Source organism: Equus quagga, chromosome 5, assembly GCF_021613505.1.
Source record: "Equus quagga isolate Etosha38 chromosome 5, UCLA_HA_Equagga_1.0, whole genome shotgun sequence".
Lineage (NCBI taxonomy): Eukaryota > Metazoa > Chordata > Mammalia > Perissodactyla > Equidae > Equus > Equus quagga.
The window spans coordinates 43,948,635-43,971,339 of NC_060271.1; positions in this window are offsets into that span (position 1 = coordinate 43,948,635).

The following is a 22,705-nucleotide window of genomic DNA, read 5'->3' on the forward strand; positions in this document are numbered from 1 at the left end:
TCTTTCATTATAAACCATATATTTATATACTCAGAAAACCAAGGATAGTTTATGAGTTCAACAACCACTCTCAATAGTTTATATTTAAATACAAAAAGCTCAGTTCTCCCACTTACTAGCTGTCCTTTGGAAGTAATTTAACCTTTCTCTATTACTCTGTTCAAAGAAGTAGAGATGATACCTCTCTATCCTAACTCCTAGGGTTGTTGGGAGAATTAGAAGGGATATTGCATACAAAGTGCTTTAAATACAAAACCATCACGCAAATGCAAAATGCTATCATCATTACGGTTAATAAGGATAATCTCTAATAATGTTAACATTTTCTAAGAACAAACAGGATTGCCTGAGTTTTGTGTGTCAAAAGTGTTGAAATCTGACTAAACTTGACTTCTATGAATTTTTAATTTTCCTCTCCCTTAACATCCGTGATAAGTACTTCACACATAATAAGTCCTTCTCCACAATGTGACTCCTAGCTACCAGGATAACCATCAACTCCCTAATTATTTATTTTCTGTTTCAGTAAGTTCTTGTTCCAGGACTTTTACTGTCCTTCTTCTACTTGATTTAATCAAGAGCAATAACTATTGATTAGCAACCTGTGGCAGCATCTGTAGTAACAACCTGTGTAACATCTGGGCCCAAGGATTCTCCCTATAAACTATGGACTAACTTCATAATTCATATATCCTTTGGAAAATTCAACAGTAGTTTCTTCCCATGACGAGGAGCATGGAATTACAGCACATCGTGAAAAGTGGCTGATGTCAAGTCAGCAGTACTCTTACTTCATGAAACAGCTATACGAGTTGCCAGCAAGAGCATTCCAACCACATTAATGCAACATCTCACCTTAACATAGTTTCTGAATTGAAACTTAAAATTTTATGATGTCAAAAAGAAAGTCTTACACTCAAGGCTTAACATTTTATGGCTTCCTATTACCAAAAACAGCTTAAGTTTACCTCTTATCAAGACATCACAATAATAGTCTTAGCATCAAAAGTTTTAAAAATCACTAATGTACAATGGGACACACTAATGAATGGCTTCATACAAAAAGACTTTTACACCTTACTTCAAAGTTGGAAAATAGGTAAATTAGTGGTAGAATAGACCCAATATCAAACTGTAAGAATTAAACACTAAAAATAACGTAAGAGAAACATCATGAACAACCAACCATGTTTTCTCTATAGTACTGGCATGATAAGCCAAGTCTTAATAAATAGCTCATTTAACCAGGAAAGAAACTCACTCACAGAACGTGAGTGTGAAATCAAATGTCATTCTATCCTCAAAAACAAATACAGGTTCTCAAAGCAAATAAGCCAAAACACAAGAAAACTCACGTAAGAAATGGCTACCTTATATTAAATACCCATGTGCCAGACTCTGAGCTGGGTTCTGTCATGGAGCCCTTGAGATCTATTGCTAAAAGTCTGTTTACAATAGCGAGCCAGAGAGAGGGAGTGGAGGAAGGAGCACCAGTCTGAGGGTCTGGAAAACTGGAGTGCTGTGTTCCAATTCCACCAACTCCTGCCGAGAAGCCTGGGGCAAAGAGCTGACCTCTGTGTCCACAGGACAACAGGCAAAGTGGGGAAAGCATACGCTCTAAAGTCAGGCAGACCAGGTTCAAGTCCTCCCTTGGCAGCAAGTCTTCACGCTGCCCTCCCTGGCTGAGTCTTAAGTCTAACTCGGGACTTCTTGTCCGCTGACTGAGTTAGGCAGTCCTACTGGTGCTGAGTAGCCTGTGTTTCCCTCTCTTAGGATGCATCCCTCTTTATCATAACTCCTTCCATTTGTTCTACAAATATTAAACGAGCACCTAACATGTGCCAGACACTATCCTAGGGGCTGCAACCCAGCAGTGAACAAGACAAAGGTCCTACCCTTGTGGGGCACATGCCAGTGGGGGAAGTAGGTGGTAAGTGGGATAAATGCAGAGAAGGAAATAAAATGGGCGGTGTGAGGGGCTGGCCCCGTGGCCAAGTGGTTAAGTTCTCGCGCTCCGCTGCAGGCGGCCCAGTGTTTCGTCGGTTCAAATCCTGGGCGCGGACACGGCACTGCCCATCAAACCACGCTGAGGCAGCATCCCACATGCCACAACTAGAAGGACCCACAACAAAGAATATACAACTATGTACCAGGGGGCTTTGGGGAGAAAAAGGAAAAAATAAAATCTTTAAAAAAAAAAAAAAAAATGGGCGGTGTGAGGCCAGCCCGACAGCGTAGTGGTTAAGTTTGCAGGCTCCACTTCAGTAGCCCGGGGCTCACAGGTTCAGGTGCCAGGCACAAACTTACACACCACTCATCAAGCCATGCAGTGGTGGTGTCCCACATACAATATAGACAAAAATTAGCATAAATGTTGGCTCAGCGACAATCTTCCTCAAGCAAAAGGAGGAAGAATGGCAACAGATGTTAGCTCAGGGGCAATCTTCCTCACCACAAAAAAGAGTGCTGTCCTATAGTGAAAACTCAGGTAGGGAAAGCACTGGTCTCTGAATGTACACGTGTGTGCGTGTGTAGTGAAGGGACTACTTGACTGGAGCATCACAAAACCTGGATTCTCTCATTAACCTGATGAGTGGCTCTCAGCTTGGCTACATGTTAGTCAACTAGGAAGAGTTTTAAAATTCTGATGCCCAGACTGCAAATCTGAGCAGTTAAGTCAGCACGTATGGGGATGGGACCCAGACATCAGTATTTTTTAAACATTCCCAAGTAATCTCAGGATGTACCCAAGGATGGGAACCACTGAAATACACAGTTGTGTGATTCTGGGCAACTCTCTGGCTTTCCTAGTTTTCTCAAAATTAAAATGGGAGGTTGACCTTGAGTAGCACATCTCCACCTTTAACATGCATGTGGGTCACCTAAGGATCTTATTAAAATCCAGGTTCTGACTCCCAGGTCTGAGTGAGGCCTGAGACTGTGCCTCAAAGAAGCCCCCAGGTGATGCCCAGGCCATGATTCAGGCCCACACCTTGAGTATCGGGAACTAGACAATCTAAAATTCAGGAATTCAACCTAAAAAATGATCCTTCTAGTCCCAATATTCCCACTGCAAAATTCCATGAATTCCTAATAGACTAAAGAAGTAATTGTGTCTGTTAATACAAACTATCATAGACAACTACAGCAGACTACCCAAGCAAGATAACTGAGAGAAACTACAGGATGGTTACTCAATTAAGTATAGTGCCCAGCATCTCAAGAAGTGCCCAAGAGGGGAGACACAGAAACTCTATAAAACATATTCCCTGCCTTCAAAAAGTACACTATCTAGTTGGAGACAATACTAAAAAACTATAATAAAGAAATAATACGTGAATTCTTAAGGCTAAAATGAGGAGCAGATGCTAACAGTCTACAACCTCAGTAACTATCTGTGTACCAAGCACAAACTGTTTGAGGCACACACTGTATTTTGTTCATTTCTGTCCCCCTTCAGAGAACCCAGGTCTGGGTGTTACACACAGCCACCCTCATTACACATGTATAGAGTTTTTGGATGACGGAATAAATGGAACAAAATGCTACATAAGAAGAAGTGAGTACAGGCTTTTGAACAGAGAAGTAGCATAATGAAAACTGCATTTACAGTTCTTTGAAATAAGGACTGAGAATGTTTAAGTCTCCATAGAGTCTCTTTAAAGCTAACTGAGGATCTACATAGCTTATTAAATCAAAGACAGACAGAGGCCACACTGAACACAATAAACCACTTGTATCAATTAGAAGTGATACATTAAAAAAAACTGTCAGGGGCCTGCGCGGTGGTGCAGCTGTTGGGTTTGGACATTCTGCTTCAGCGACCCAGGGTTGGCCAGTTTGGATCCCGGGTGCAGACCTATGCACCGCTTGGTACCCCATGCTGTGGCAGGCGTCCCACACATAAAGTGGAGGAAGATGGGCACGGATGTTAGTTCAGGGCCAGTCTTCCTCAGCAAAAAGAGGAGGACTGGCGGCAAATGTTAGCTCAGGGCTAATCTTCCTCAAAAAAAAAAAAAAAACTGTCACATATTTTATCATGACAAATCGATTCTTGAAATTCACTAGTCATTACACATAACATGACATACAAATAATCAAAATTAAAGCAAAGTCCAAAATTCTCAGCACCTTTACTAAACTCACCAGTTTTGCCTAGCATTCTAGGTATCACACCTAGATCAGTTAGGGAGGCTAACTCTTAGAACAAGCTGTATCACGGCTCAAATACCATAAACATTAATTCTTGCTCGTGTAAAGTCGAAAACAGGTGTTCCTCATCTGTGGAGAGCTCTCCTCCAAGCAGCGGCTCCGGCACCCATGCTCCTTCCATCTTGTAGTAGGAGCCTTCCTAGGTCACTGGGCTCTTCTGCAACAGCCAGCAGGGAGGGAAAGGGCATAGATAACTACACCAGAGGGTTTCACAGGCCAAGCCTGGAAGTGGCACACTTCTCTGCTGCACTCTATTGGCTAGAACTTGGCCAAAAAGCCACACCTAATTGCAAGGGAGGATGGGAAATGCAGTCTGGCCACACGCTGAGGAAGAGGAGATGTGTTTCCTGATCAGCTAGCAGTCTCTGCCACAATGCCATTTGTAATTGTTTTTTTTTTTAATTACAGAAGAGTCATTCCTTTCAGAAATGTCTTCTGTTAACCTACAGCTCCACCATTCACCCCTAAGGCCATTCAACATCTAAAACCAATCTAGTAGTTTTTCTTCTCCAATAAATATTTTTCTAACATACTCAAAAAAGACACATCAAGGGCATCCTTGAAGGGATGTCTGGCTTTTCATCCCAGTATCTCTGGTACTTAATACTTAATGTGTGGCACATAACAAGAGCTCAAATATTTCTTAAATTCATAGATGAATAACATGCCCAAAAGTTCATGGAAAAGAAAAAGAGTGGTCCCATCTCTTCCCTGGTGACAGTGGGACTCACTGAAGACCATCAGTCTTTTTAAGACTCTCTCTCCTCTCCTAAGGCCACCCTGAGTTGCCACCCATCCTCTGGCCTCTGAACAATCAAGCAATAGGACAAAAGCTACTTTAGACCCACTCATAAGAACTGAGGGGTAAAAATACTCACCGGTGCTCAGGGACACCAACAGAGCCAATACTACCATGTCTGGCTAGAGCACAGGCCTGCTAAACAAAAAGGAGCCCAGAGTCTGTCAAAGGCCCTGCTCTGGAGACACTCCATAAAACTGGGCTAATTAACTCCAAGACTGGAAAACCAACATGTACATCTAAACACAAGTAACTTCATCCTTTTTCTGAACCACAAGGGTTAGTGGGGAATAAAATTACGTGGCACAGTACAAAAATATTTTGTGCTCACATATTACCACTTTTCAAGAAGTTTAAAATATACTGTAAGTGCTACTATAATAACCCTCACAACTCTCCTATGGGACAGAGACAAAATTAAAGTTTGTATTCAAGTTAAAAGGAAAACCGTCTGATAGGTGGCTGACTTCACACTACTGGGGTGGGCTCAATAAAAAAGTGAAGCAGTAACCTCTAAGGTAATTGGGGCACAAACCATTTTAGGCTCTCAAATTGAGTTCAACACCTAGAATTGAGTTCAAAAGCAAACAAGTAGCTAAAACAGACCACAAAACAGCTGAAGGTCTAAGAAGCTTACAGAGGAACTAATACTACAATATACCAAGCCTGATTTAGGACCTGAGAAATCACATTAATTGATTCACTACCACCAGAGATTCATGTAAAGCATATTTAAAGTGATTTCAGAACAGAAAAAAAAATTATTCTTTCTAGATATAAATCACAGCATCATTAGAATTTTCATAAATTTAATTTGGCTAGGAAGCCAGTAGACTCAATATTCTAAAAATAATCAAAGAGCACTTATTAAACGTCCACATTTGTACAACTAGATTCCAGTAGAACATATCCAGAAAAAAACTATATAAAATTTAAAATTACATTGTTTTAGCAGCATTTATCATTACTAGTACTAATGACATCAATTTTTTTAACTCTTCAAACAGCACTATAAAACAGCAACAAAATCAACCCAATTCTATGTGATATTCTTTGTGATATTAATGTATGTATAAGAAGCATTTTCATATATAAAATCTAGTTTTGGTCCCAACAGGTAGCAGAGCAGACCTTATGTCTATTCTGGAAATGGAAACACCAAGGCACAGACACTTGCCAAGAGCCCCATGTGAGGAAGGAGCAGAACTACACCAGGAGCAGGTCTTCCTACACTACTCCTGTGCGATTTCCACAAGAACACGTGCTCTCTCTCCAACAACACACTAATGCTCTCCACAAAGAAACAACGCAAAAGTCTGGGCAGAAGAAGCACTCAAGTTGCTCTGACAGAAAAGCTAAAGCAAATGTAGACACTGAGGAATATCAAAGAATATCTAGTAATCTAAGCTCGGGGGTCATCATCCTAGAGGAAAGGCTAGCAAGAGAACAGAATGCTACTACACATGCTTGGATGTTGATCTGGTAGAAAGATTTTCTGTGCTTCTCAAATAGTTTTTGGTCCATGAACCACAGACCACCCATCACCTATCACTACTTGCTACTGCCCCAAAAAATAAAACCTCATCAAAACTAAAGGAGAGAATGACACTGTTTCTCATAACAGAGCAATGAGGCGTATGCCAAGAAAATGGCAGCCGCTCTTCCCTGAATGGAACTCCTCTATGTGGGAATCTCACCTAATCCCAGCAGAGCCAGAACTAGGAAGGAAGCCAAGACACACTCTGAGGCCAAAAGAGATTTTTACAAAGGCCACGCACAAAAGCTCACACACTTCACTGGGAGAAGGGCTCTCCGATCCAAACACCTAGCTTGATTACTACTAAACTACTCACAGTTCTAATAAGCTTAATTATCAGGTTGCCAAGCCCACAGAAGAGCAGAAGCAACAAATGAGAGAGGAAAGGATAGCTAGAAATCAACAGAAGCAAAAGACTAAGAAGGGACAGCAAGGACAGATTTTTTTTAAACAATAAAAACTGCATACAAGGACTTGAAACATACAGCAGTTTGGAGTCATTTATCATAAAAGCAAACACTCTACTCAAAAGGCCCTAAAAATACCACAGTATTAAATAAAGCCCAGTTCAACAACGTAGCTACAACCTAATAAACCCAAGTTAACAAGAAAAATACATGTTAAAGTCCATGTGTTCTACTACACATAGGGAAAAAAGTAGTAGTTTTGTTTGTGTATCACTTTACAGTCTATAAAATACTTCCATATGAATTACCTCATTTGACCCTCAACAACATCATAAGGCACGAAGGAGAGATACCTCCACTGGCCAGGAATTTGCTGGTAAATAATTCAATTTTAGCAAGACAGAAGGGTTTATCAATGGCAATTATAATACAGTCTGTTAATTCATCTAACAGGAGAGCACACTTCAAGAAGCACCGACCCCCCTTGTTAGGGGATGAAGGGACAGGGCATGGAAGCTTTCTCGAGAAGGATCACCAACACAACTGTATCCGAACCTTCATCTGGAACTTCACCTCCAAAACTTCCCTCTCTAAAAACTCCCATCCTGCCATTTGCATCCTACAGCGCTTCTTGCTAAAGAACTGTGCCATCATCCCTCCCAATTGTGGTGGATAAACTTCATGGTGGACCACCCATGATCCACAAATCTTGATTCACACATACCCCTGTGTAACCTCCTCCCATTGAGTGTGCGCTGGACCTAGTGACTTGGTCCTAAGCAACAGAACACAGCACAGGTGATGGGACATCACTTCCACGATTAGGCAACACAGATCACACCTTTGGTCTTGGTAGCAGGCTCTCTCCCCTGCTGGCTCTCATGAAGCAAGTTGCCATGTTGGAGGAGCCCATGTGGCGAGGAACTGAGGCCTTCACTCCAACAGCCCACAAGAATGACTCCTTCAAATGGGAGCTTAGAAGAGGATCCTTCCCAAGTCAAGCCTTCAAATGAGACACCAGCCCTGGCCAAGACCTTGACTGAAGGCTTGTGAGGCCCGGAAGCAGTAGACCTAGCAAAGCCCTGCCTGAACTCCTGAACCACAGGATCAGCAAATAAATGTGTCCCGTTCTAAGCCATTAAGTTTGTGATAATTTGTTACAGCAGCAATAGATAACCAATATACCCACAGTCCATCGGGTCCCAGTAATTTCTTTTCTCACCTTGGACTTGATCAATCATTTCACTATCATTTGCACTCTGCACTGACCACCAAAATCTGAAAGAATTATCTGCCCTCTAGCTACCTCTTTCTCATTCTCTCAACTCACTATCAAATTGATAAAATCAATACCTTTTTCTTAGTCTTCATTCTACTCAAACTCTCTGCAGCATTACAACTGATAACCTCCTTACAACCCTGTGCCCTTTGCATCCCTGACCTCATATTCTTCTTGTTCTACTACCTCCCCGACCATTCCCTCTCAGTCTTTACTGGTCCTCTCTCCTTTGGTGACACTTAAATGGAGCATTCACCACATTTCTGCCCTCAAGTCCCGTCTCTTCTCCCATGACAATTTCACTCACTACTATAACTTTTCTTAATTCTTTTGAACTGATTCATTCATTCTTTCAACCAATGGACACTGTTCTGGGCAAGACATATGGCAATGAGCGAGACAAACAAGGTCCCTACTTTCACGAAGTTTATATGCTTTACCAGAGGCAGTGCCAGCATATCTCTATTTGCCCCTCCAGACCTACTCACCACCCTTCCCCACCCTGCCCCATGCCAAGGAGGCTGACCTCTACAGACTCCATCACCAGGGCTTTCTTGCCCTCTGAAAGTTCAGTGAAGAAGGAAAAACAGGGTGATATGAATGCCTTCCTAGTCTTTCAACCACATTTCCAATGTTATATTGTATACATACATGCTATGTACCCCAATTATAGCTAAAACAGAACCGATACATTTGCATCCAGTCTCCCCAAAACACATCCCTCCTATATTCTCTGTATCAGTTAATGGCCTCACCTAACTCCAGCTGTTGAGGTTTGAAAGCTAGGAGTTACCTCCAACTCTTCTCATCTGTCAAGGCCCGCAGTCAATCTGTCACAAAATTCTCTCTCTCACACACACATACAACTCAGCCACGCTAGCTCCTTTCTCTGACCCACTGCCACAGACACTCTCGCCAGGAGCAATTTTCTCTCAACTCCAGTCCTTCCTCTTTGCTCATTCATTCATTCAATCAATTTACCAAGCCCATCCTAGGTGCCCAGTACTCAAGTCTCTGACCTCTAAAGATGCACATCTAGGGGCCAGCCCCATGGCATAGTGGTTAAGTTCAGGGTGTTCCACTTCGGAGGCCCGAGTTCCCAGGTTTGGGATCCTGGGCACGGACCTACACCACTCATCAGCCATGCTGTGGCAGCAACCCACATAATAGAGGAAGACTGGCACAGACGTTAGCTCAGGGCTAATCTTCCCCAGCAAGAAAAAAAGAAAAAGATGTACATCTAACTGATGGAGAATAGGAGTAAACAAGCAACTCCAATACAAACAAAATATGCTATGATCAGGAAAAGCACAGAGTGCTAGCGGTGCACACAGGAAGGGTACACAACATATTCTGAAAAGAGCAACAAGGTCAAGAAGGCTTCTCGGACAAGTCTCATTTAAGGTGAAACCCAGAGGACAAGGCCCATCAGCAAAGAAGAGCATATATGTATGTATACACATGTTTTGAAGGAAGGTGCACCTTCTAAGTCAAGGCAGTGGCAACACACAAGGCCTAAAACCAAGAGAAAGCATGGCACCCTGGCACAATCAGAATCTAAAAGAATTTAACATGGGGGCTGGCCCCGTGGCTGAGTGGTTAAGTTTGTGTGCTCTGCTGCAGGCGGCCCAGTGTTTCGTTGGTTCAAATCCTGGGCACGGACATGGCACTGCTCATCAAAACACGCTGAGGCAGCGTCCCACATGCCACAACTAGACGGACCCACAACCAAGAATATACAACTGTGTACCGGGGGGATTTGGGGAGAAAAACGAAAAAATAAAATCTTTCAAAAAAAAAAGAAAAAGAATTTAACATGGCTCAAGTGTGGAGAGGAAGCTGGACATGTAAGCAGGTGGCCCTTATTAGCACCTTAAAGGAGAACTGACTTTATCCAATAAATCCCACTCCTCTGCCTAAAAAAAAAAAAAAGACAAAAAAACTCTAAAAGCCTCTCGCAGAGCAGAGGCAATAAAATCCAGACTCCAGAGTCTGACTTTCCAAGCCCCTACGACCTGACCCCCACCTATTTTTCTGGGCTCATCTACCCACACATGCCCAGAATTCCAGCCACCCCCTGTACTCTCCTGGCTGTGTGCCTTTGCTCCATTTCCTCTACTTGGAATTTCTCCTCCAACCACCATGTTTGCCGTCAATCATGGCCGGTAAAATTCTACCTCCTTCAAGAAGTCTTCCCAATTCCTCCTGGTGCCTAATTACAGCATTCATTATGACCTGCCTTGAATCAGTTACATCCCTACCTGCTCCCCTGCAGACTGGAAGCTTCTGGACTATGTATGAACTGAAGTGAATACTAATTTCAAAGACTAGGAAAAATGTTCAAAGAAACATTCAATTTGCCAGTATTGCAATCCAAAATAATCAACCATGGAAGGTCGTGAAAAAACAATTATTTTGAATTACATAACTAAAATCAATCAAAAGCCTAGATTTCTGTATTTTTTCATATAAGTGTCTCTAAATAAACATGGCTATACACTGCTTCGTAAGATCAAAACAGTAAGTCAATGAGCTCGGAAGGGGAAGTTACCTGCTCAAACTCACGAGGCACTTAGGGGACAGAGTAAAGACCAGAGTCGAGTCTTCAGATGCTCTTTCTGAAAAGCTATAAACAGCCAGAATATTACCAGAGTACCCTGACACATCACACCAACCAGTTCATCCGACTCCCTGGAACTTTTTTCCCTCATTCTTCCCTCAATTCCCATTTTCCTTCAGAGCTCAGTTCAAGAAGCCTCCTCCAACCTCTTTGATTAGTCAAATCCCTTTACGACACACTGCACTTGCCGTCATAGCATATATCCATCTACACAAAAGGAGAGAGAGCGAGCGTGTATCTCTTCCTAGCACTGTATCAGCTGTAATTTCACAGGGCCCTTTGATTAATGTTGACATCCCCATTTGCTCCATGAGGACAGGGACTGTGTCTATCCTTCTCTGTGTCTGGCACCTTATTATTATTTGTTGGGTAAATGAACTGACTTAAGAGTATAATAATAACTGATATTCACATGCCCCCATAGAACTAAAAGATCCTAAAACATCCTCTGACAACTCTAAAAATAATAATAGTAACAATTATATAAATTTAATGTCACAATTTTATTGTAACATATTCTAACTCTGTGATAATTAAACATTCATATATGGAATCTGCTAATTCTCCATTAATCAGAATGCGTGTTAACCAGAATACCCCATTTTTTCTAAACATGCAAGGGATCAGCAAACTTTCACATCAAAAGCACACATACCACAAGACGTCAACCTACAAGCTATACAAATAGCTATTTGCTCTCTTGGAACCTGAAAAGTCCAATTCCAGCCTAGCAGTGAATTACAGTGTTTCACCAAGGCAGCCTACTGTATTAATAAATTAAAACAACAATATATTTTTTATTTTTGCAGGTGAAGATTCACCCTAAGCTAACATCTGTTGCCAATCTCCCTCCTTTTTTCTTTTTCCCCCCAAAAGCCCCAGTACATAGTTGTGGATAGTTCTAAGTTCTTCTGGTTCTTCTATGTGAGCTGCCACCACAGCATGGCTACTGACAGACAAGTGGTAGGGTTTTGCACCTGGAAACTGAACCCAGGCCACCAAAGCAGAGCATGCCAAACTCTAACCACTAGGTCATCAGGGCTGGCTCTTCCACAGTATTTTTTTTTAAGCCAAGATGCTTAGGTACTTGAGTTAGCCAGTAGTTCCCAAGCAAATAGCAGACCCACAAAATGATTTAAACTCCCCAAATCAATCCACAGATTTAACATAATCCTTATCAATACCAAAACTCCCTTTTTTGTAGAAATTACCAAGGTGACCCTAAGATTCATATGGAAATTCAAGGGACCCAGAAGAGCCAAAACAATCTTGAAAAATAAAGAACAGAGTTGAGGACAGACACTTCCCAATTTCAAAACTTACTATAAAACTACAGTAATCAAAACAGTGTGGTATTGGCATAAGGACAGACATATAGAACAGTGGATTAGAATCAAGACTCCAAAATTAAACCCACACATATACGGTCCACTGATTTTTGACAAGGGTGCCAAGATTCTTCAATGGGAAAAGAATGGTCTTTTCAACAAATGGTGCTGGGTCAACTATATATTCACGTGCAAAAGAATGAAGCTGGAAGCCTGGCTATCTCACAACATATACAAAAATCAATTAAAAGTGAATCAGAGACCTAAATGTAAGAGCTAAAACTACAAAACTTTTACAAGAAAACATAGGTGTAAATCTTCATGACCTTGGATTAGGCGATGGTTTCTTAATTACAAAAGCATAAGCAAAAGCTTAAGCAACAAATGAAAAAACAGAAACATCGAACTTAAAATGTAAAACTTCTGTGCTTCAAAGGACACTCAAAAAAGTGAAATGATAACCCACAGAATGGGAAAAATAGCAAATCATATGTCTAATAAGAGACTGATATCCAGAATATATAAAGAAGGCCTACAACTCAACAGCCAAAAGACAAAACTCAATTCAAAAATGGGCAGGCGGGGCTGGCCCCGTGGCCAAGTGGTTAAGATCGCGCGCTCCGCTGCAGGCGGCCCAGTGTTTCGTTGGTTCGAATCCTGGGCGCGGACATGGCACTGCTCATCAAGCCACGCCGAGGCAGTGTCCCACATGCCACAACTAGAAGAACCCACAATGAAGACTATATAACTATGTACCGGGGGGCTTCGGGGAAAAAAAGGAAAAAAAATAAAATCTTAAAAAAAAAAAAAATGGGCAGAGGACTTGAAGAGACATTTCTCCAAGAAGATATACAAATAGCCAAAAAGCACATGAAAAGATGTTCAACATCATTAGCCATAAGGGAAATGCAAATCAAAACCACAGTAAGATACCACTTCACTTCCACAAGAATGTGTATAATCAAAAAGACAGACAGTAACAAGTGTTAGCAAGGATGTGGAGAAATTGGAACATTCAACTGCTACTGGTAAGAATGTAATAGGCTGCAGCCACTCGGGAAAACAGGCAGTTCCTCAAAAACTTAAACACAGAGTTACCATATGACCCACCAATTCCATTCCCAAGTATGCATACCCAAGAGAAATGAAAACATATGTCCACACAAAAACATGTACACAAATGTTCATAGCAGCATTATTTATAATAGCCAAAAAGTAAAAATAAATCAAATGGCCATCAACTGGCGAATAAATAAAATATGGTGTATCTATACAACAGAATACTATTGCACCATAAAAGGAATGAAGTTCTGAAATATCCTCAATGTGGACGAACCTTGAAAACATTATGCTAAGGGAAAGAAGCCAGTCACAAAAGGCCACATATTGTAGGAGTTCATTTATATGGAATGTCCAGAATAAGTAAACCCATAAAGTCAGAGCTACTAACGGGTAGAGGTTTCTTTTTCAAGTGAAGATGTTCTGGCATTAGATGGTGGTGATAGTTGCACAACTGTCTAAATAAACTAAAAACCAGTGAATTGTATATTTTAAAAGGCTTAATTTTATGGTATATGAATTATATCTCAATAAAGTATTTAAAAAAGGAGTCAAATTCCTTTAACTACTAACAATTACTTTGTTGATTTTATGTTTCTTTAACACATTATATACTTTTCTTTTTTGTTAAGCAGAACATACTAGGCAGTACAGCTTTTCTGAAGATACTCAAGGTCATCACCATAAAACATCAATTACTAAGGAGCCGTATATTCAGAGAATTTGATGGTGTCCAGGCTACTCGCCCTTCACATAGTACCTCCAAACTACTGTTCTTCCAGTCTTCCACCCGTCTACTGTAATTGTTTCCTTCTTCTACGATGAGAAATCAAGAAAAACCAGAGATTAGAGGCAGGAAGGATATATCAAAGAAAAGGCAAACGAGTGCGCACACAGGTGGCCCCATACACTTCAACAGAGACTGTTTCCTGTTTTCTTCCCCCTAGATCCCCTCTTCTGAGGCAACGTCTACCTTTCTTACTAAGGATGAACGTTTCCAACCTTTCAAGTTTACTGTCCACAACGAAGGGGAAAGCGAGGAAGCTCACTCAAGTATCTGAACTGTGGAAAACCTCAGATGACACTGACATTCCCCAAACTTGCCTGATTCTACCTGAGAACCCACAAAGGACAAAGACTGCACAGACCATCAGGTTCCAGTGCGTCCTGCCTGCTTCACCGCTGCTCAAAGCACAGCCTTAGGACAGTTATTACACCCATTACTGACTTATTCCACACACACCCGCCTGGCTAACTGAGGACGCTTGGCCTCCTATCTATAGCTACAATGAACATTTTCTCTGCAAAAAATGTACTCACTATAGCAACTGAACATAAGAAATCCATTTTGGAATCAATATTTTTTCTTTTACACTAGTTGATGGAGACAGTTTGAGATGCCAGGACTCCCTGCTACAGTCCCCTTGTCACACAATCTCCTTTCACCCTAAGCCCCTCTAAATGATCAGCAGGCCAACGGATCCTAACCAACCCCTTCACAGTTGACAGGACCAGGGTGAAGACCTGGCCTATGGAAGCAAAGCAACTGGCTAAGAGGAGTTAGTCCAATTCTCTATCTTGAGTATTTTAAATACGGGCTATAGAGACTAGAGTCAGATGACGGTGAGCACTGAAACTAGAGTCAGGACACGCAGTATCCATGATGGGAGCCACAGCAGGCCACGACTACGTGAAAATTATGGTGGAGGAAGGAAGCTACATGTAAGTGGAGAAATCTCATCTGCAAGGAGAAACAGGAACAGCAGAGATGAGAGGCATGGTCTCCCAGAAGAGATCCCAGCTCAGCCCAAGGGGTCTCCAGAGGAAAAGTCTACTTCAGACTCTCCAGGTCCAGCTCCCAGACTGTCCAGCTGCACTTCAGTTTCTATCCTGGGAAGCTGAGACTGCTTCTGCTCTTATACAAAAACCACCTTCAGGGGGCTGGCCCCATGGCCAAGTGGTTAAGTTCGCATGCTCCGCTGCAGGCGGCCCAGTGTTTCGTTGGTTCGAATCCTGGGCGCGGACATGGCACTGCTCATCAGACCACGCTGAGGTAGCGTGCCACATACCACAACTAGAAGGACCCACAACGAAGAATAGACAACTATGTACCGGGGGGCTTTGGGGAGAAAAAGGAAAAAAATAAAAAAATCTTAAAAAAAACAAAAAAACCACCTTCACTTAACCTAACTTGAGCAGCCTATGTCCCCTGCAATCAAAACCGCTCTAACTAAAGTAGGGCCTGAGTACCCTCCCTGACATCAAGTGCCCTAGTGTGCACTTTCTGTATAAATGAATCCCAAAGGCCTGATTACCATTGTTTATTTATTTTTTGGGTGTGTGTGTGTTTGTGTGTCTGTGAGAGAGAGTGAGATTTTGACATTTTATTCAAGGCACAATCTCCCACCTTGGGGTAAGGAAAATATTGCCATATATTTACTGTTAGGACTCTATAGCTATTTCTCTCATTAGGTTTTGAATCCATTTGGAGGGTTTTTTTTAAATTGTGGTAAAATATACATAACATAAAATTTACCATTTTAACCCTTTTTGAGTACACAATTTAGAAGCATTAAGTACATCCACACTGTTGTGCACCATCATCAAAAACTCTTGTTTATTTTTAACAGAATTCTGAAAACCATGATTTTTTCATTCTTACTAAACAAATGACTTTTGCCTATGCTCTTTCATCAAATGACAAGGGCAAAGACCCTCATCTGAGGTGGTACTGTGGTAGGCTGGCAAAGAAAGTAGCAGAGAACATCCGCAACAACTTGGAGCAGTCCCAGAGCAGCTAAATTCATCCCCAGTTCCTCTAGACATGGCCACAGAGGCTGGAGACTATAAATACCTGGAGAGGACAGATAACAGCTGTCAAGGATATTCAGCCCAGTCAGAAAGGTTGCCACTATCCCCAGATTTGCATCAGAAGACACCCATACAAGCGACAAGGGGTCATATGTAGAATAATCACATTCAGAAGAGAAAGAGTGCTGTTCCTCAACTCCCAGAACGCCTGGAATAAATCCCTGGGCCTTGAATTTGGTCAAGTAATCTATGATCAATTTTTGGAGGACCCTAGGAAGAAAGAAAGTACTTCAAAACTTTTGAGTACCCACTCACCACCTTCTGCTTGTTATAGCTCTCTTTTTAAGCACAACAGCCTCTATCAATAAAATTAAATGGGGAAGAGACCTCCATCAGAAGCTTTGTCAAAGCAAATAATTCAGCCAGCACATTTCACAATGGCAGAGACAGAAGGGAGAACACTGCGCACTTTAACTTGTCCCTCAGTATCTTTAAATTTGAAAGAAACTTTGGATTAAGTTATATTCAAGTTATCAATTAGGTTATATTCAAGGCCTCTCCAAATGCAAGACCTGTAGCACCCCAGGAAGTACGCCCAAGCACAGACCCTATACAATCTATCATAGCGGACATACTAAAACTCCCCAATCCAGATGGGTTTCTTAATAGAAAGAGTCTTATTTACTGACCTACTGGCAATCAATACATTTTAATAACACTTATATTAATCAACTCCAGAAAATACAACTAAATGAATATAAATAGTACCTTAAACATAAAAAGTCTGAGATGAGCAGACACTTTTTCATGTCATCATACATTATTTAAGTCTATTTTTCCAAAACTATGAACTCTCATCCATATCAGAATAAAAGACCAGAAATGTGTCATAGGGAATAACCAAGCAGAAGGAACATTTTTGTGCTGTGCATCTTTAACAACTTTTACAATTTTTTAAAGTTAACACTTGCAATGTGTTAAACACATCTAAAAAATTAAGCCCTCTACATACACCAGAAAGGAGGCCCCTCAGTGACTATAGTTCAAATTCCTCCTACATGGCTTGAGCCAACGTTTTAATTCTTGACCTGGAGCAAGCACCTCAAAAAGAAAAGAGACAGTTAGGCAGAACAGAATAGCTGCATACCAGCAAAAGAAGCCATAAAGCAAAATTCCATACATTCAACTTCATTTTCTTATAAGTCAGAATGGAAAGGAACTTTAGAGGTCATCACTAGGACAACCCTTTACCCAATACACGAATCCCCTCAAAATTATTACCAACTAACATTATACCAGAGCTGAGGTCTGGGAAAAACAAGATGAGAAGCTGAGCCAGAATCAAGAGCGATAAAACAGTATCAAGGAAGGAAGAGAAGGTTGCAGAGGCCAAGGAAAGAGGCGTCTAGCACCTGGCCTACACAAGTGGCAGCAAGGACAGCAGAAAATACACCTCTAGCTGGGGTCCCTGGTCCCATTCACCAGTGTTCCTGGCTATTGAAAGAGAAGAGGATGAGCTGGGAATCACAGTGAGCTTGTTCTAAAAGCCACTAGGAAACCTTGGCCTTCACGGCCCAAGGACTCATCTAGTATTGTTTGGCTCAGGCGAAGACAAAAATGGTAATGCTGACACTACAACTAGTTTTCCCAATATTTTGAAATCTGACATCAAAACCCGTTAACTTTTCGGGGCCGGCCCCGTGGCCGAGTGGTTAAAAGTCACGTGCTCGGCTTCAGTGGCCCAGGGTTTTGCCGGTTCAGACCCTGGGCATGGACCTAGCACCACTCATCAAGCCCTGCAGAGGTGGCGTCCCACACAGAAGAACTAGAAGGACCTTCAACTAGAATATACAACTATGTACTGTGGGGGTTTGGGGAGAAGAAAAAAGAAAATGATTGGCAGATGTTAGCTCAGGGCCAATCTTTAAAAAAGAAAAAAAACACCATAACTTTTCATAAATACAACAGTGGTACAGTTTTGAAAATTAGGGAGTGTTTACAGGGACCCTCTACCATGAAATATTCCTTTCTTCAAGTATTTACAATTAGATTCCTTCCTAGAAATTATATTTAAATAATTTTAAAAGAATTTAGTTCTTAGAGAAAATAATAAACATCATTTAAGTCATCTTCAAATGCTTATTCACATCTATCTGCTCTTATGTTCTTCTTAGAGCATCTACTTAACGGAGAAAGCTAAAGACAAGACCAAAGACCTCTGCTCCCCTTCAGACAACACAAAGCTCTCGTTTCACTTAAGGGTGGGAGGAGATGGTATCCACGTTGTCATGAGGTTTAAAGAGTCATCTCAGGAGTAACACTGGGTATCAGTCAAAATAGCTGCAGTTCAAATCGTCTACTCTAACCATAATTGTAACTGAGCTAAAATGACTTCCAAATATAACACACCTTATTTCTAAACGTTTCTTGGCAATTAAATACCTAGAAAGTCAAAAAGAAACAAGAAAGCAGAAAAAATGAACTTTTTTAAAGCTCACCATTCATCAACTACAGGAGGCTCAAAAGATGCCATACGCTGGAGGCTCAGCCTCAAACTTGGCCCTGTAGAGGAAAACTCCAAATAAGATTTCTTCAAAAACTGCTCTCACGCAGCACTAAATTACAAGCAGTGACCTCCCTGGAGGAGAAACCGGAGGCAACAGCTACAAGAGTGTACAATCTAGAGGAGAGGAAACCTAACTCCAACACAAGGGATGCTATGCTAGTTACATAATAATAACAAAACATATTGAAAATGCAAATCTCAAACAATAATGTTATTTAAAATATTTCAAGAGAAAAAAAATGCCCCCACCCCAAAGTCCAAATGCATTCCAAGCGTAATCTGAACAGAACATAATTTTATCTCCAGGCCTACCCTCTCTGAAATAAAGGAGACTCCTCCAATTTAGTCAAATTACAACAGAAATGCCACTTTAAAACAAAGGAGCTACAGCATAGCACTCTGAACTTCATGGGAGAACAAAAATGTAGTGTCAATATGTTCACAACACAGCTCAATCCACAAAATCATGAGATAATTAAACTGACTGTTTTTAGGTTTCAATCTGTTTCGCCAGAAACCTTGTCCAAACTACACTGATGCAAATCAGCATGAGCAACTCTAGCTCTATCAAAACAACTCCAGTGTCTTATCTTTTGTTTTACCTTTTATCGCTGATTTATGGGCTGACTGATGGTAAACTGATTTGCGCATGTGCCAGAAGTCAGCTCAGGAATACAAAACACAAAAAGAGATTTAGAAGAATGAAATTCATGAATGAAAATGCTGACGTCATAGTTCAGCTCCCAGCAGAGCTTAGGGTAGTCTGTGAGGAACCGATGTTAAATCATCAGCCATTTAGTGAAGGAGATGAAACAGAAAAAGCCCCTGCTCAGAATAAGGGAAGGGGAAAGAGAGAAAAACTGTATTAACAACCTTTACCCTAGACCAAAAATGAAAAATACACAATGTATAAGCCACAAACAAGATAACTTCTAAACCATGGAACTGTTTCATACTATTGTTACAAGTAAAATTTTCAAAAGATATGATTGGCGGCTGGTCCCAGGCGTAAAGTTCACACACTCCACTTCGGTGGCCTGGGGTTCACCAGTTTGGATCTCCGGTGCGGACATGGCACCGCTTATCAAGCCATGCTGTGGCAGGCATCCCACATATAAAATAGAGGAAGACTGGGCTGGCCCCGTGGCCGAGTGGTTAAGTTCGTGCGCTCCGCTGCAGGCGGCGCAGGCGGCCCAGTGTTTCGTTGGTTCGAATCCTGGGCGCGGACATGGCACTGCTCATCAAACCACGCTGAGGCAGCGTCCCACATACCACAACTAAAAGGACCCACAACGAAGAATATACAACTATGTACTGGGGGACTTTGGGGAGAAAAAGGAAAAAATAAAAAATAAAATCTTTAAAAAGGAAAAAAAAAATAGAGGAAGATTGACACAGATGTTAGCTCAGGGCCAATCTTCCTTAGCAAAAAGAGTAGGATTGGCAGCAGATGTTAGCTCAGGGCTAAACTTCCTCAAAAAAAAAAAAGGGCGGGGGCTGGCCCCATGGCCAAGTGGTTAAGTTCGTGCGCTCCGATGTGGTGGCCTAGGGTTCGGATCCTGGGCACGGACATGGCACTGCTCGTCAGGTCACATTGAGGTGGCATCCCACAGGCCACAACTGGAAGGACCCACAACTAAGATATATAACTATGTACGGGGAGGGGGTAGAGGTGGGGGTTGGGGAGATAAAGCAGAAAAAAGGAAAAAAAAAGATTGGCAACAGTTGTTAGCTCAGGTGTCAATCTTTAAAAAAAAAAAAGATATGGTTAGTTGTGTCTCTAAAGCAGAACACAGTCCCATCCCCACCTTAAATCTTTCTCCCATCATGTGCCATCTCATCCAAACATAGTTTTAGGTCTTCAATGAAAACCAGCTGGCATTGCCATACCACGTCTAATTTTAAGCAATTGTGAATACAATGGGGTGGGACTCAGTGACCTCAGGCAAGCTACTGGAATGTTTAAGTGAGAGGGAAAAAATGCTTTTATCTAATGATGTAATATAAACTAATAAAAAAGATTATAAAAATTTGATTTACCTAAAACTATTAAAAGCAGCTACTAGTGTGGATTGTTCAAATTTTTCATCTCTTGGCAGAACTGAAAATCCAACTAGTACCACATACAAACTTCTATAAAGTTTAGACACAACTTACTAAAATCTTTTTATTCAGGACACTTAAGTAACTGATTCCTAGATTCCTAGTGCTTCCCAGGAAATTTAAGATTATTACATTCTTAGAAAATAAGTGACCCTTAGATCCTTGGTAACCTCTCCAAACCACAAAACTACAAGAACATTCTGTCTTCTTTACCATTCATGTGGCTTAAAATAACCATTCACCCAAAATGGATTTTTTTTAATTTAAGCAATAAATAATTTTGCCAATAAACATTTTAAAAAGAAGATCTTATTAAGTTAAAATGCAAACATACCAGTTTTATCTGTAAATCTACAATGTTCAAAGAGATCATCTCACATTTCCACCACAAATATCTTTGATAGAACATCACTACCCCCTTGTGGATTCACAATAAAAAATCCTTATCTTCAATCTTCACTTTTTAAATGTTTCATTCCAGTGAACTTCCATTAAAGTTTACATTTTCTTCACTAAGAAGGGTTATTTTATTTCAATAACTTTTTGAAAAAAGAAAAAAACACTTTTAAATAACCAATTCCATCAACTTCTTTATCTTCTAAACATCCCCATTTTGGGAGTGTTCTTTATACAGTAGGTATATGTGCCTATTTCAACATGGTAACCACATCAACATTCCATTTTTCCAGAGAATATCTGAATTTATACTTCCAATCATCACTTTCAGATTATTTTTTAAAATACATGGGTAACTTCTTCACTACTGTAACTTTTTTCTTTCTATTTGATAATTTCACACTTTCCACCAATTTTTTATTGCTTCCAAGTGGTTTGATATCCAAGTGCCCCAGAAATCCAATGGGGCACATACATCCTCAGAAATGACTCTTCAGACAAGATTAAAAACCAAATCTAAGTTTTAAAAAGATTCTTGATTGTATTCTACACCTTCAGAAATGCTTCCTGGCAATCTAAATCAATCCTGATGAAGCAAAAAAAGATAATACCTATTTTTCAAAACCAGAAATAAAGGCTTTGTTTTTTTCTTTTTTATTAGTGCAACAGCACCTCTGGTTGTATGTATGTACCATTCTACTATAACATACAGATACATCTTGTTAAATGTACACTACAGAAAGGATTAAATAAACTTAAATATCTGGTTTCTCACTCGTTACAGACAGATTTAGCTGAAAGTATAAACTATCTCCACAATAACGCACAGGCTACAGAGAAAGTCCTGACGAGTCTTCTGCCGTTACTCAGAGTTAACTCCCCATCTTCTCACAGATGCTGAACACAAAAGCAGAGATGCGGTAATTTACTATTATTATGAAAAGACAAATTCCAGTATTCATTCCAATGGTTAGGTGAAAATAAAAGAGGAAAAATAATCCACTTTGCAAGTGTTTTTAAGTGACTAAATACATAATCTTACCTTATGGGAATTGATAAGGAAAATAAGAGACAATGAGTGGTCTGTGAAATAACTGAATGCTATGTGTTCCAAAAGGCTTTTCACTTGTCACCCCCATGGAAAACTGTATATACAAAAACTATGAATTAAGCAACATGTTGAAAGCTAGTGGCTGAACCATGGGGTAGGAGCAGTCAGAGCTGGCCTTCGTGGAATTTGGGGGGATTTTGTTATGATTGTTGTTTCTGGATTTTTTTTTTTTTTTTTTTGGAGAGAAGGCAGGGAGAGATATTTTGGATGACATTAGGAAGTGAGATTAGTGATGAGAGTAAGCCACTTAATTAGTCTCCAGGTAGTAACATGGTTAAAACTGTTAAGAACACAGTCGCAAACATTTCTTACAACGCATGTCACTTTGTGCACTTGTAACTACGGAACCATACTGCCGAGAGCAGAGTGAGGAAAACAGCCCCAAACCAGCACATCTCCCTCGCAGTCACTCTCTGCTAGTCTGCTCAGTCTCAGGAAGGGATATGTTACATGACTTGAAAGGCTTGGCTAAATCTG